At 48.5% G+C, this 15,822-nt stretch overlaps 1 pseudogene; it reads left to right on the top strand.

Annotated features, from left to right (window-relative positions):
- Nucleotides 1–337: 337 nt before the first annotated feature.
- Nucleotides 338–15,822, top strand: part of LOC115064678 — a 19,371-nt pseudogene continuing 3,886 nt past the window's right edge.

Below are 15,822 nucleotides of genomic sequence, written 5' to 3'. Positions count from 1 at the left end.
GACAGACTCTGGGAAATGAGTTCATGGAACAGCCTAGGGGGACTTAAAAGTGGCTCTAGAATGTGTCATAAACCAGCAGAGTCCAATGGGAGCGCCAGACACTTTTCTGCAGAGTTGAAAGTCCAGGAGAGGCCCACAGAATGTGGTGGATCTTAAGAGAGCCCTCACACCTGATGCAGCCGGCTCTGGACAAGCTAGTGAGACTCCACCTCAAAATGGAAATGGAAAGAGGAGAGGCCCGAGGAAGTAAGTAGTTCAGTTGTTTGGCCTTGGGTTCGGTCAGCAGTGTAGGGTGGGAGAGACGGGCTAGGGCCTAGAGATGGGAGAGCGAACCACCATGACCCAGGAAGAGGCCGGCTCAGGCCAGCCCACCCGACACCAGGAGACCCCAGAGCACAGGCCAACTTTCCTGGTGAGAGAGGACGTTCTTTAGGCCTGAGAGATTTCTGTCTTGTTCTTGCCCCAGCTGCCTGGGTCACTGGGCAGGGACAGTTCCAGTATGGTCACTGACTAGTCTTGGTAGCCTGTGGACCCTGACCTGCGGTGTCTGTAGCAGCAGCCAGAGCCACTGTCCCACAGGAGTTTATGTAACGGGGAGAAAGCTACCCTGTAGCTACACACAGAAGGGAAGTAGCAGAGCCGGCCAGTGGTGGCGCACGCCTTTAATCCCAGCATTTGGGAGGCAGAGGCAGGAGGATTTCTGAGTTTGAGGCCAGCCTGGTCTACAGAGTGAGTTCCAGGACAGCCAGGGCTACACAGAGAAACCCTGTCTCAAAAAACCAAAAGAAAAAAAAACGACTGTGGGGGGAGTAGTGCAGGTGGGGTGGAGCAGGACACCATTAATTGTCAGCTTGGGGCAAGAGGGCACTGGCTCCAGGGGCTCACCTGAGCCTCCAGGGCACAGCTGGCAGGATGCTAGGGAGACCTAGGTGTAGCCAGCCCACCAGCCCGCCAGCCAGCCAAGGCTTCTACAGTGTCCTGATGTTTGCTTCTGTGTGGGCTCTCTTGGTCCAGGCATCACAAGGGCCCTGTTGTGGGAGGTGGGTGTGACTGCCTGGGGGTGGGGAATGGGTTTTTTTGCCCTGTAGATATTTATTTCCGGCCTGGAGAGGGATTCACGTTTCACACTCTAACAGAGCTACTCCAGTGTTCGAATTCATGTGAGGTGACAAATTCTGCACTTGCCTCCTTAAAAGCATCCCCCAGGCTTTGCCGCTCTGCCCACAGACAAATCAAAACCAGCTCAGACATAAAAGTTGGGATTTTTTTTCACTTGTCTGCTCTTCTGGTCCATTTTGGGAAGAAAAGGGGAAAAAAATAACAAAATCACAGGAGATGGGGCAATCTCTGGCCAGAGTCAGTTTGGAATCTCAGAAATGCTGGGGAGCTCTGTCCGTGCCATGACCTACCCTGTGACGAGGCCACCTTCCTTCTGGAAGTGCCGTGACTTCAGGGTGAGAATCTGCTGTCAACTCACACGCCTGCCCCTAATACACACTCAAAAAAAAAAAAAAAAAGAAAGGAAGCTGAGAACAGCCCAAGCCCTGGGCTTCCAGGGATTGTGAACTCGCCTGCTGCTGCCTGGTTCCCACAGCCTCAAGGGTCCTCACTCACAGCACCATGTCATCCAGAAATAGTGCAGGATGCCACAGCAGCGGAGGTGGGCATCTGCTGTGGGGCACTGATAGCGCGCGGGATGGTATGTGCGACAAAGGGCGGGCTGTTCTGTGGGCGGGACTTGCACTGCTGAGTGAGTGTGGGAAGTTCTTGCTGGCAGCATGACTCTCCAGGGGAGTTGTAAAGACCTGTGTGCCTCACTGGGACAGAATGAAGCTCTCCTGTGGTTTTCCACTCTCCTGACTTTCTCACCACAGCACCTCCGCTTGCCCCAGAGCCTTGGCCCCAAGTTTGACATTCCAGCCTTCTGCCTGGGTACTGCAGCGTCGTTAAGTACGGGCTATAGCAAATCTAGTCACAAACCTCGTCACCTCGGCTCCATCACTGTCCCATACTGACGCACCAAAGACAGGATCCCATCTGAACCCAGCTGGGCGAGCCAGTGAGTTGATTGGGGTTATTTAAAGGAGCAGAGGAGTCTGTAGCTAGCTCTGCAGAGTGTATGGACCCAGCCCAGCCCACTGTCCGCTCTTATACGGTGACTATGACCTGGGGAGAGGAAGGGCCCTGTTGAAGATCTACTGAGGAATGTGAGCCCCAATGGCGAGCCTCCCTCTTCCTTCCACAAGAGAATATTAATATACACCATCTTGAGGGATCACATGCTGGTGATCACAGCTGCTCTGCTTCAGAAGGTGATGGTCACATCCACCCAGAGGGGATCCATTTAGATCCTAGGGATTGGCTTCACAGGGGCTGCTGCCCTAGAGGTAAACTGGCTGGGCCCACAATGGAGGCTTTCCCGGGTTTCCAGGGGGCTCTGTCCCCCCCCCACAACCCAAAGTCCACACAAAGCAGAGGGACATTGATGGAGCAGAGGTGACAAGGTTTGTGACTACATTTGCCACAGCCCATACTTAACAAAGCTGCAATACCCAGGCAGAAACCTGGAATGTTGACGGTGGGGCCAGGGCTCTGGGGCAAGCGGTGGTGCTGTGGTGAGAAAGTCAGGAGCGTCCCAGTGAGGCAGACTCCCCTCAGAGGTGGACAGCGAGTCACCACCAGAAGCCCCCTCAAGCTCCAGAGACTGCCCATGACACTGTGAGTGTACACTGTGAAGTCAGTCTCTTATCTAAGTCTTGGTAGCTCCTCATTCTCATCAGGCCCTCCTGGCATGGATAAGGGCGGTTGTCTGCACTTGGGATGGGTTGGCTGGACTTGGGAGGAGAAGGCGGCTCTGGATTGGACCTGTGTCACAGAGCGAGAGCATCGGAATCTGGATGCCACTATTCGGCTATCGCCAATCTTCTGTGTGTTGCTGATCGGGATGGAGAAAGATCTATCACACACAGTGCTTCTCTGGGCTGTAGAAACATTACAAGATCTAGCATACACTGAGCTAGACTGGGAGCAGGGTGGGGGTGGGGAATGGCAGCAGAAAGTCCCTAGTCTTGGTGGATTTAAGTTCAGAAAACTCACAAGAATAAATAGGAAGGAACCCGGCCAAGGTACAGCACCGTCAAAGCTTAAGACCTCAGCAATGGTGTGAAACTTCAGCAGCCGGGCAAACCCTGCTCCCTGGGGAATGGGGGGATAATCCACCAGGACTGGGGCCTGGAGGCTGCAGGCTGGGCATGCTGAAGAGGCTGAGAAAGAGGAAACTCCTGTCCTCCCGTGACCTCCCTGACCTCCCAGAACAGAGAGGAATGCGGCTGCTTTTCCAACACAGTCAGCAGGACTTGTCCATAGTCAACCTGCCTGGTGGGAATGTGTGGAAAGCCACTAGAAGGAGAGACGCTCCTTAGCACGAGGGAGAGTCCAAGGGTCACTGAGTAGAGGCCACAAAAAGATGGATTCCTACTTCACATTACAGGACAGGAGCATCTGAAAATAAAGTCTTTTTGTATTATTTTATTATTTATTTATTTAATTTATTTATTTTTGAGAGAGGCTCTCACTATGTAACCCTAGCTGGCCTGGAACTTGCTATGTAGACCAGGCTGGCCTTGAACTTGTGAAGATTTGCCAGCCTCTGCCTTCTAAGTGCATCCTGGGATTAAAGGTGTGAGCCACTCTATCCATCTTGAAAATGAAAGCTCTTGGCAATGCATTGTGTGACTTTCTACACACGCAGGCATGATTCACCTACGTAGTTACAGTAGCAGGGAATGATCACGTCACATGGCTTGTGTGACGGCAAAGGTCCTACATTATCCTTGGACTCTGACATCTGTGACCGGGTGAGTGAAGGGTGTGTGTTGTGAAGGCTGGTGTCCCACTGAACAATGATTTAGGGGACACCGCTGTGGGCAGTCACAGAGTACAGGCTGTACTGAGTCCCGTAGAAAGGGAGGCAGCCAGGACAAACTCAAGACGGTGGTTTCTTTCAGAGACTGGGGGTTACCTGGGAGTGGCACAAGAGGTCCTCCCAGGAAGATGAGCTGTTCTACACCATGACAAGTTTGTGACTTACAGGGCTGGGTCCGTTCATGACAGCTTGTGAGAACAAAGTCGGACAGGTGCTTTCTACCTTCCTGGCTTCCTGTGAAGCCACATTCATCAGGACAGTGTGGTGTTGTCAGGAGAACAGAAAAAGAACCATCAGCAAGCCCAGAAATGAGAGAGAGAGAGAGAGAGAGAGAGAGAGAGAGAGAGAGAGAGAGAGAGAGAGAGAGATGACAAAAGAAGGAAGGAGAGATGGCAATACACTGAGAAGAACACCCTTCCACAAGTGGTACCAGAAGGATGGCACAGGAGAGGAGCGAGCAGAAACACAGGAGAGACCCTTGCCCACACTGTCTCCAAGTGGATCATTGACTTAGACGTAAAATGCAAAACTCCTAGATCACACAGATCACACAGGCAAAAACCTGGGTGGCTCTGGGCTCAGTGAAGACTGTTAGAAAGACTGATGATGATACAGGCAGCGCAGAGGTCACTGCCCCACACACTACTCACTCAGTAAGGATGCTGGGTAAGCCATTCTTCAATGAAGCACAAAAACAAGTAGGCAGGGGCTGGGGCTTTGCCAGGAGATTGAGAGGATGGTGAGCCAAGGCTGAAAGAAGGTATTTCCAAAGGGAAATATCTGATCAAAGATTATTATCCGAAATATGGAAAGGACTCTTAGAACTCAAAAAGAAAACAGAGAATGGAATTCAAAGACCAGTTTTAAAAAAATAAATCTCATCGGGGAACTTAGACAGGAGTCCAGTGGTGCATGGAGGGGTGCTGGACATTGTGTGCCATCGGGGAAATGCAACTGAAGCCAAACACTGTGTCCCTGCTAGGATGGCCCAAACCAATGCCAAGCACTGTCAGGACATGGCACAGTCAGTGCTCTTCTTTATGACTGGCAGGAATGAAAGTGGTCCCACTATGGAAGGCAGCTTGGCAGGGTTGTTTTTGTTTTTGTCGTTTTGTTTCATTTGTTTGTTTTGTTTTATGAAGCCAAACATATGCTTACCATACAACCCAGAACTCACGGTCCTTGGTAATGACTAAACATTTGTATCCACACAAGCCTACCCCCACCCCCGCCATGTTTATAACATTCATAATTGCCAAAAGCTGGAAGTGACCGAGATCTATGGCATCTCTATACGAATATGTGTTACTCAGCACTAAAATTCAATGAGCCTTGAAGCTATAAGTAGGTCTGTGCCCCAATGGCATGCAATGTTCAGCATCCCCCCATGCACTACTGGACTCCTGTCTACATTCTCCGATGAGATTGTTTTTTTTAAATACAGTCTTTGAATTCCATAATATAACAGCACACACAGAGGAACTTGTTAACAACATTTTATTTCTTATGGTACTAGAGGCTGTAGTTCAAGACTGAGGAGAGCATCTGAAGGTTCTGTGTCTGGTGTGAGGCTCTTTCCAATACTACCCTATGGCTTGGCTATTTAGATTATCCTGCCTCCATCCCCTGGACCCTACCCTTCTGACACATCATTTCCCTAAATGTTTATCACCTAACCTTCCAACACCAGCATCTTGGGATAAGGATTTGAACATCTGGGTTTGGAGGGATACATTCAGCCTACAGCACCATGAAAAGACACAGAGGAGATATAGGTACACATGATGGAGTGAAGGAGATGGTCTAAATGAAAGACTACATGTTGCTTGATCCCAGCATCTTAGAAAGGGCTTCCCAGGGCCTGAGGAAGGAATGGGTGCTCAGACAGAGTTTAGAAGACTTATTCTGTAGTGAAAATGCTGTGTGATACTGTAGTGGGGTCACATTTCCTTTAACCTCAGCCAAAACTTATAGGACACATAGAACCTAGGCAAATCATAGCAGGCTGGTGGACTATACTGGGTCCCTGGGGAGAGGGGTATAGGTAGTGAGTAACCTGTGGGACAGGAAATACATGGGAAAGTTCCCAACTCTTTTGTAGTGAACTTAAAACACCTGTAAGGAAGGATATGAAGGTCAGGTTTTGTTTGTTTGTTTGTTTTGGGGGTTTTTTGGTTTTTTTTTTTTTGTTTTTTTGAGACAGGGTTTCTCTGTGTAACCTTGGCTGTCCTGGAACTCACTCTGTAGACCAGGCTGGCCTCGGACTCAGAAATCTGCCTGCCTCTGCCTCCCGAGTGCTGGGATTAAAGGCGTGAGCCACCACGCCCGGTTGAAGGTCAGTTTTATACCCAGCTAAGATGCCTGTACAACAGAAGGCAGTGGACAGACATACCAGCCCCCCCCCCCCAAATTCAAGGACATTATCATTACTACAAACTTAAGGACCCCTCTAGCCAACTGAGAATTGAACTTTAAAAACATCACCACAGGGCTGGAGAGATGGCTCAGAGGTTAAGAGCACCAATTGCTCTTCCAGAGACCCTGAGTTCAATTCTTAGCAACCACGGGGTATCTCACAACCATCTGTAACGGGATCTGAGCTCTCTTCTGGTGTGTCTGAGGACAGCAACAGTGTACTCACATAAAACAAATAAATCTTTAAAAAAAAAGAAAACAAATTGTCACCACAGGAAGCTTTGAGTCCATTTGGCTCTGGGTCTAAGGTCAGATCAAATGTAGCTAAAAACAGTTTATAAAAATGTGATAAATAAATGCATGACCATAGAGAAGTCACAAATCCAAAAGAGTTTTGGGTGAAAGTAGATAGAAAAGGGGGTGACTTAGAAAAGGGAAAGTAATTGAGTACAGTTCAAATACACTTGACCATAAGAGACAAGAACCCCAAAGGGAACAGAGTTACCAGACCTCCAAGCCACTCACAGAACACCACTCTAGTAGATCCTGCTCAAAGATCAAACACAATATGATACAGATTAATGAACACTAATCATTGAAAACTTATCCTCAAATAGATGCTATGGAAGGTTATTTTTAAAATAGATGTTTGGTACATAAAATGTCATGGGGGTGGGGAATATTTCCAGTGTACTGACGTCCCTTTTAGGCTGGTTTCAAAAAATTATATTTCCAAAAGTTACAGTGGTTAAGACTGGTAGCCAGAAACCATAGCAGAAAGCCACTTCTATTTTGTGATTGCTTAATTCCATTCTCAGAGGAACATAACAAAACACAATTTGGGAGTTGTTTTCATCCTCACTGGAGATTACATTTCTTAGGCCAACATGAGGTTGGATGGTGAATGTTAGATTGTACCGCAGAATACGTTTCAATGCTTTTCAGGTCCTAAGCTGAGGATTTGGCTAGGAGTTACTACACCGAATCTAAGGCCTGGCTTTCTCAAATCCAGCCGTGGTCTTCTGGCACTCCTTATCTTATTCTTTGCTGTTGTCTGTCTTTTAAGAGAGGGTCTTACTGCATATCCCAGGCTGGCCAAGAACATGAGATCCTCCTGCCTCAGGATCCCAAGGGCTGTGATTACAAGAATTCTTCACTATTCACTAGTTGAAGAAAGGAAACACCTGAAATAGAGTCCCATCCCTACAGGTTGTATCTATTTGCAAGAAGTCCTTAGCCAGGAGAATTCCATACTCAGTAGCTGCAGTTTCAAAAGCTTATTTGGGGCCCTCCATGCAGAAAGTATATTATCAACTAGGAAGGTGATGGTCACTCTTGCAAACTGAGTCTGTCAGTGTATGTGTGGTGTGTGTTAATGTGTGAACAGGTATGCACATGTGTGTAGGTGCACATGTGTGCATGTGGAAGCAGAAAGTATGTTATCAACTAAAAAGGTGATGATCCCACTTGCAAACTGAATCTGCCAGTGTATGTTACCACACACGTGTTCATGTGTGTACAGGTATAGACATGTATGTAGGTGTGTGTAGGTACACATATGTGTATGTGGAATATGGAGGACAGGCTCAGGCATCATTCCTCAGGCTTTGTGCTGGCCTGGAACATAGCCACTGAGACCCCAGGATCTGGCTGTTTCTGGCTCTCCAGGGCTGCGATTACAAACACTTACAGGCATACCTAGCTTTTCTATGTTGGTTCTGGGAGTCAGACTCACTGCCCTAAACTAGCTTGCAGAATAAACATTGTACCAACAGCACCATCTCTCAATCCCAAATTCCATTGATTGATTGATTGATCGATCATTGATTGATTATTGATGATTGATTGATCAGGATCTCCCACCAAGTGTCCTCCAGATTTATGGTCACTTTGAGTGGGGGCGCAGTTATCTTCTCCTTCCTGTAAAAACCTCTCCATTTCCAGATGCAGAAGAGGGTGTGAGGTCTGCCCATCTCACCCCTTGAATCCATTTTTAGGCCTCAGCATAACCAAATGGGCAGGACTTGGGTGTGTTTTGCTGGGAGCTGAGGCGCCAGGCCATCTGGTGGACATTAGTCTATGGGCTTCTTGGTCGAGGTAACTTTCACGTCATTTCAGTACAAACAGAAAATACAGTATTCTATTACAAAAGAACTTAGGAAAATGAATGTGGTCAGGACAAAGTTGCACAGAGGTCAAAAACTTTTTTTAAAAAAACATTAAAAAACCACATTGGAAGAAAACAGGAAATTTTCTTTATAAAAAATAAAAAGCCATTGGGAGGTATATGATGCTTCCATAAACTCTCTTTGGCAAAGTAGAAATATCCATATAGCATTTAAATTAATTGTGATTGAGAAGGACACAGGCCTGCATTCAATGAGTGATTTTTAAAATCAGAATAAATTACGCAGGGGGTCAAAGAAATGGCGTTTAGCTGAGAAACAGAATGGCAAGATGGCAGGCACCCTGGATCAGGGCAGCGCTGATGGTTTTGGCTGTAGAGTGCCTCCCTTACCAACAGATCAGCTGTGTCTTTGCACACAACCATTCCAAGCGTCTGTTAACTGTTACGTTCCCTCAGAGGAGGTGGCAGGAAGTGCGGTCCACTGGACTCTCAGCTGAGCTTCTGGCTGGCCTGAGTCTTGTGTACAGCTCTGCCTGAACTGCGAGGCCTCCAGGAGGAACTGAAATTCTTAAGGTTGGTGAAGGTTAACTGGGAGGGAGTGGGGTTTAACAACGGACTTCACCTCTACAGCTGTGGGGAAGTCTTCCATGTCGGGAGAGACTTTCTAGGGGTACAGCTCCTTTGGGGGGGTCACCCATGCTCCTGTAAGTAACCCCTTGCTTTGTTAGCAAGTCCAATAGACTCATGGGCTCCCGAGTTGGACTTTGGTGGGATCAGACTTTGGTTTTCAGTTAGGAAGAGGGTAGGCAAGCTCAGAGCATCTGAAGAGAGGGGTTGAGGGGCAGTTGTTTTAGAGAAGGATCATGAGCTAAGCACAACCTTGAACTGCAAATCTGTTTTTGACTAACCGGCTGACTGGGCTCTCCCAGCTGAGGGGTGCTGAAGGCTGGCACGAACTCCAGTTGTCATTGACACCTGCTACAACATTCCCTGGTTGACCTTTAGTGGGTGGGGTGTCCGGCCTCACTTTGGAGATGTGGAGGTTTAATTTCCTTATTTTCTTTCAAGTTTCTCTATTGCTAAAAACAACAACAATAACAACCGCCTATACATGCTCATGGAAAAGCAAAAACGACTGATAAAGGTCAGGCTTATGGATCTGGAAATACCTCGTATTCTCACGTGCGTGGCAGTGGGAAGCTTTGGGAGCCACTGGGTGAACCAAATTCGAAGAGAGGCCCTCTGTTCTGGAAGCTACTGAGGTTCCTCAGATGCTGAGTCTCTGGAGCACTGTTAGGGTTTGCTGATGTCCTGAGGTCATCAGGGATGAGGTCAGGGAAGCCTGTGGTCCTTGAGCCAACTGTGGGCTGTGGCCAGGGATATGCCAGCAGGCCTTGAGTAGGAGAGCAGTTGACTCCAGAAGGGCTCACAGCATCCTGCTCTGCCTCCTGGTCACAGGCTTGCAACAGCGGGAAGCCCTAGCCATTAGTGAGCAAAAAAAAAAACGATCAAGCCTCAAATGCCTGGGCTTTTGCCGCCCTCCCCTCTGCAGTGAGCCTGGTCCTCTGGGCTCCAGCCATCGTGCATTTTTGTGTGTATTTGTTTTAACACCCTCCCCTAACACACCCAGCAAACTGGGATCGCCCTTCTCGCCTCTGTCCTTAAACAGTGCTGAGTGAGTGCCGCTTCAGTTCTGCAGCCAGAGCGGCTAGGGAAGTGTTATTCCCTGACACTGGGCTTTGGCGTGGTATTTGTTCCAAACACTCTGTCATTATGGCTGCTTCCCCAGCAGCCATCGATGCATGCGGCTCTGGTCAAGCGCTTCTCAGATATACTATGTTTTTCTGTCCATCCTGGGATCGAGACGTGGGGTGCTTGTGCCAGACCTGCCACCGTGGTTACAGAACATTCTGTTCCGGGATGTCAAAATACATGGCAAGTGCTCAGAGAGGTTAAGTGACCAGCTCAGACTCAGTAAGATGTGTTCAACAAAGAGCCCAGAGTTGAGAGTAAACTCCTCCATAGCCCCTCCCGCACTGCAACAGAGTCCAGAGCAGCCATGAGGCAAGACTCTGGGGGGTTAGCTGTCCTAGCGGCTAAGCAAAGATGTGGGATAGAATTCTGCTCATATTGCAGAAATTTTTAAAAATCCCTTTTGGCATACGCTTTACATATTTACTACGGGAAAATAAAATTAATGAGCAAAAAGAAAGTGACTCTACCACACAAGTAACCGTTCATGAATCTGTGCTCATGAGGGGCCCCAAGCAGGCACCCTGGGCCCTGGGTACAAACTCACCCCATGGATGGCACTTCCCACTGCACACAGCTGCCATGCTGTTAGCAGGTTTCTGGTAAGTGTCGGTTTCCTGGAGTCTTTCCCTGAGTTGCACAGAGCGCCCTGGCCAGAGCACATGGCTGTTAAGTAACACGTTGTTGCTGACTGCTTAGGTCTTCAGATTTGGGTCTTGAAAACAGCATTGCCAATGTATTTTGGGGGGTGCACCTTGGGTTACAGTCTCAGGGTATATCCTAAGCTGTGGGAACAAAGGACAAGACCCACCCACATTCTCCACTCCTCACTGGAATGATGGGTTTTTTTAGTTTTTGTGTTATAGTATGTTTATCTGCAGTCTTGCTGACTTGATTGCTCTCAAAGCTAGTCAAGACATTAACCCTTTGTTTTCCACATCTGCACCCTTTATTTCTCACACCTGCTACAAATATTCACACACACATGTATACACACATGAACACATACAGTTCCCCACCACTCACAATACACACATGTGCTTGCACACACACATGCATGCACATACACACACACACAAACACACACAGTTCCCTACCACACACACATACGTACATACACGGTTCCCTATCACACATGCACATGTGTATACACACACATACATGCACACGTCTATGCACATACACGGTTCTCCACCACACATGCACATGTACATGCACACACACACATACACACACACACATACACATACATACGTGTGCACTTGTGCACACCCCTCTGCTTGTTACTCCATCTTGTCCATCTGTGCCTTTCCTTCCATTGTGACCTGTGTCTTTGTCCCCAGTGCTTATGGTCAGGGTGCCACTTCCCTGCATGCTCACACCTCTGTGTTAGCTTTCCCATGTTGTTCTGTAAAAGGGCAGGGTTCCTTCCTGGTGGGAGGGAACTCTCACAGCAGGTGGGGGCACATGTAAATGATTTGCTCAAGTCAGGCTTCAGGGAGACCAGACACGCTTTGCTGTGTGAAGAATAGCCTAGGTGTGGTTTGTGCGTGCCTGTTGGTACCACAAGTGTGAGGCTGGCCTTGGCCCAACCATCCATAGCTACAACACTCACTTTGTAAACGTTCTCACTTGTAAGAACGACATCCATACTGCTGGCGTCAGAGGGCAATTTTGAGCAGTGAGAGCATGAAGCTACATGAAGTTCTTACTGCAGCCTCTGGCGGCGTGAGTAGGACCCAGGTCATTAAGTAGGATGTAACCTGAGCTCTAAGGAGCCATGTGGTTGATTAACTGCATATAATCAAGAGTTAGTGTTTTATAAGTTCTCCAAGTCATTAAGTCCATTAGTCTTTGACAAGACACCACTCAAAGACAACAGCACATGCCCATTACCCTTTGATAACCAGCGTTCCTCAGAGACCCAGCCCTTGAACAGCAGCTCAAGTTGTGGGGTAAGCAACGCCTTGGACTGACCACTTCCTGGTCCTCCTGGTGGGAAAATGATTGACAAGGTTCTGTTCTGAGAAAGGAGAAGCCTAGAAGGAAACAGAGGCCTCCAGAGACTACTAAGTGTACAGATGCCCTTTCGATGCCAACTTGGCTCTGCAGCCTGGAGTGGTAATAGACCAAGGCTTTGAGCAACTGCAACAGACACAGGCAGATCTTGCCCAGGACCTTCCAGACCCAGCCATGCTTCGAAGTGAGCATATCTCCTTGACTGAGGCAGACATGTCTTTAAAAAAATTTTTTCAGGGTGGAAAGTTTGTGGTTAAGAGTATTTTCTGGGGCTAGAGAGATGGTTCAGCGGTGAAAAGCACCGACTGCTCTTCCAGAGGTCCTGAGTTCAAATCCCAGCAACCACATGGTGGCTCACAATCATCTGTAATGGGCATCCGATGCCCTCTTCTGGTGTGTCTGAAGACAGTTACAGTGTACTCACATATATGAAATAAATATGGCCAGAAGTGGGGCCAGAGCGAGCAGGGCCAGGAGTTGGGGCAGGGTGGGGAGAGTATTTTCTGTTCTTCCAGAGGACCCAAGTTCATTCCCTAGCCCCCATGTCAAGAGGCTCACAACTGCTTGTAACTCCAGCTCCAGAGTATCTGATGGCGTCTTCTGGTCTCTGTAGGTACTTCACGTATGTACACATACCAGCACTCCCATGCATACCCCTGCTGAAGCAAGAGGATCTCTGCCTCAGGACCAGCTCAGGCTATGTGGCTAACTCCCTCTTACCCCCATCTTGGGGGAAAACAAGCTGATAGGAGGTCAGCTTTTGCTGGGCTTGCTGTCTTGAAGAAGACAGAGTATACATATTCAGGGTGGCCTTCAGAACTCAATTGACTGGGCAGACCCATACCCTTGAAAGACAGCTATTTCACCCAGTCTGCTGACTACCAAAATACCCTAGATAATGTCTAAGTAGCTCCCTGAATGTCAAGCTTAATAATGGAAATTAACCAGCAAGACAGCTAGCTGCCCACAGACCTCCCATCTGGTTGGCTTCTGGCCCCCAAAACATACAAGTACAAAGTAAATGGCTGTTTCTCCTCCCCACCCTAAGTTCCTCTCCTTGTCTTGTCTCTCACCAGCCCTGAGCCCCTCTCCCTACCTTGACCCTTACTAGCCCAGGGTGTGTCTTGTCTGCTCCACCAGCTAAAGACCATACTTCACAGGGTCAGGGAAAGAATTCTTGCTGCCTTCGTTAGGGTTTAACTACTGTGAACACACACCATGACCAGGGAAACTCTTATAAAGAACATTTAATTGGCACTGGCTTACAGGCTCAGAAGTTCAGTCCATTATCATCATGCATGGCAGTGTCCAGGCAGGGATGGGCCTGGAAGAGCTAAGATTTTCACCTCTTGTTCTGAAGCTAGAAGACTGACTTGCAGGCAGCTAGGCTGGGGGTATTAAAGCCCATGTCCACAGTGACACACCTACTCCAACAAAGCCACATATACTCCAACAAGGCCACACCTCCTAAATAGTGCCACTCTCTGGGCCAAACATATACAAACCATCACACTTGCTGTAGGGTGTGAAGTGGGGTCCCACTTCTGTTCAAGGGAACAATCCATCTCCATCTTCCAGTTATGTGTCTTCATAACTTCATAAAGGGCAAGAGCATACTTTATTCCCTAGATGGACTTTCTTACCATCAGCCACCCTGGAGGCAGGTCACAGTCTTCTGCCAGCCATGTTGGTGCTCATTTGTTGAATGAGTGCATTATGAGTTGTAAATGCAGGGTGAAGAAGTAGTGTACATATTTATCTTTGCTTTTGGGAAGAGAGAGGTGACTCTCTTACAGCTTGGTGTGAGGTGACTCCCTTGCAGCTTGGCGTGTGTTTCTGAGCTCTCTGGGAGCTTAGAATGGAGGAAATCTTGGGAGAGGGGACACTTATCACCATTTTTTTCTATGCTGGTCAGTGTTTGATCCAACAATAACACATTCAAGAAAATTAAAATCTTTATAACTAAACAAACAACAAAGAAGATGGGCCCCCAACAAAATGTGTAGAGTCCTGACTGGCAAAATGTGTAGAGATCCTGAAAGATGGGAGGGGAGCTGAGGTGGACTCCTGGTGAAATCGAGCTTAGTGACTAGCTGCTACTCTCATAGCCTCCTGGAGAATGTAGAGGGTGGCCTGGGTAGAAACTTATCCCTGGGGCCAGATGCAGACCATCTGAGGTCAGCTGAGTTCATCTCGAGGCAGCTTCTAAAGGGGATCAGCTGACAGCCACAAAGATGAGGTAACCTCAGGGCAGCCTGTCTCAGGTGATGACATTCTACCTGCCTCTCACTGAAAATGGCCAAGGCAGCAACCCTACAGTATAGCGTAGTGGGTTAGCAGGGATGCAAGGTGTGCCTGTATCTCTGACAGGGACAGGGAGCCAAGTAGGGATGCTAGGTAAGTATGCCAGGTAGGTGTGAGGAGTGGGCATTGGGTCAGAGCCCTGCAAAACTCTGTAGTGTCCAGTGCCAAAGCATTGAGTTCCACAGCAAGGAGACTGAAACTATGTAAGAACAGGCCCAGGCCTGGGGTCTGATTAGGCCATTTATTCCTTTGCCCACAAACAAACAATCATATGCCCCATGCCTTGGGAAGATTGTCCATCTCTCTCTTCCCTCTTCAGGGATGCTTTGATGGGAGATTGGGATGGGCTGCAATAAGATAGACATCACTTTAACTGGAAGCTAAGACCTCAAGGCATGAAGCTTCCTCCCCCCCCCCCCATGGTCAGTGCAGAGCCAGGCAAGCCATTATCCAGGAGCTGTTGAATGAATCCATGCTGAGCACACCAAGGCCAAGTTCTACTTTAGGTCAGAGGACAGTTTCTCATTCACAGAGGAAAATAGCCTGGGTCCTCTGTCTTCAGAGACTTTGGGGCCTGAGGAGATTGCTCGGAGATAAGAGAATATGGAGATGAGATGACCAGAGCAAAGGACTTCACAGACAACTCTGATAAAGTAGCAAGGATCATTCTTACCCTCTCTGAAGTGACCACAAATAACCAAGAGAGATAAAATATACAACAATAGCTTCTGAGGCCTGGCATCAAGACAAGGAAGGACAGACGTTGCTGAGAGATGGTGACAGGCAAGGGACTCCTGAAGGGGCTTGCAGGCTGCCACTCAGGGAGGGAATGTAGGGTTGGCCAATGTTAGGTTCTTTTGGAATGCAGGGGCTCCACACCATTGTGAGGGGTGCAAGAGCGACCCAAGGACTCTGTGCCCAGCTGCATAGCCTTTTGAGGGAACACAGGACACTCTTTACATGAAGCCACACAGACCACATACGCCCACCAGTGACATCCTCAGACACAGCTAGAGTAGGGCAACAGAATGGAATCTGATCCTGGGGCCTTAGAGTGTCAGTGTCCAAGAACTGAGGAGAATCTGAGGCACCTCCCCTCACCCCCAGAGACAGGGTTTCTTTGTGTAGCCTTGAGTGTACTGAAATTCGCTCTGTAGTCCAGGCTGGCCTCGAACTCAGTGATCCCTCCTGCCTCTGCCTCTGCCTCTGCCTCTGCCTCTGCCTCTGCCTCTGCCTCTGCCTCTGCCTCTGCCTCTGCCTCTGCCTCTGCCTCTGCCTC

The sequence above is a fragment of the Mus pahari genome, chromosome 9, assembly GCF_900095145.1.
Source record: "Mus pahari chromosome 9, PAHARI_EIJ_v1.1, whole genome shotgun sequence".
NCBI classification, from domain to species: domain Eukaryota; kingdom Metazoa; phylum Chordata; class Mammalia; order Rodentia; family Muridae; genus Mus; species Mus pahari.
Note: the sequence above shows the minus strand (reverse complement) of the source record. Positions and strands in the feature narration are given on the sequence as shown.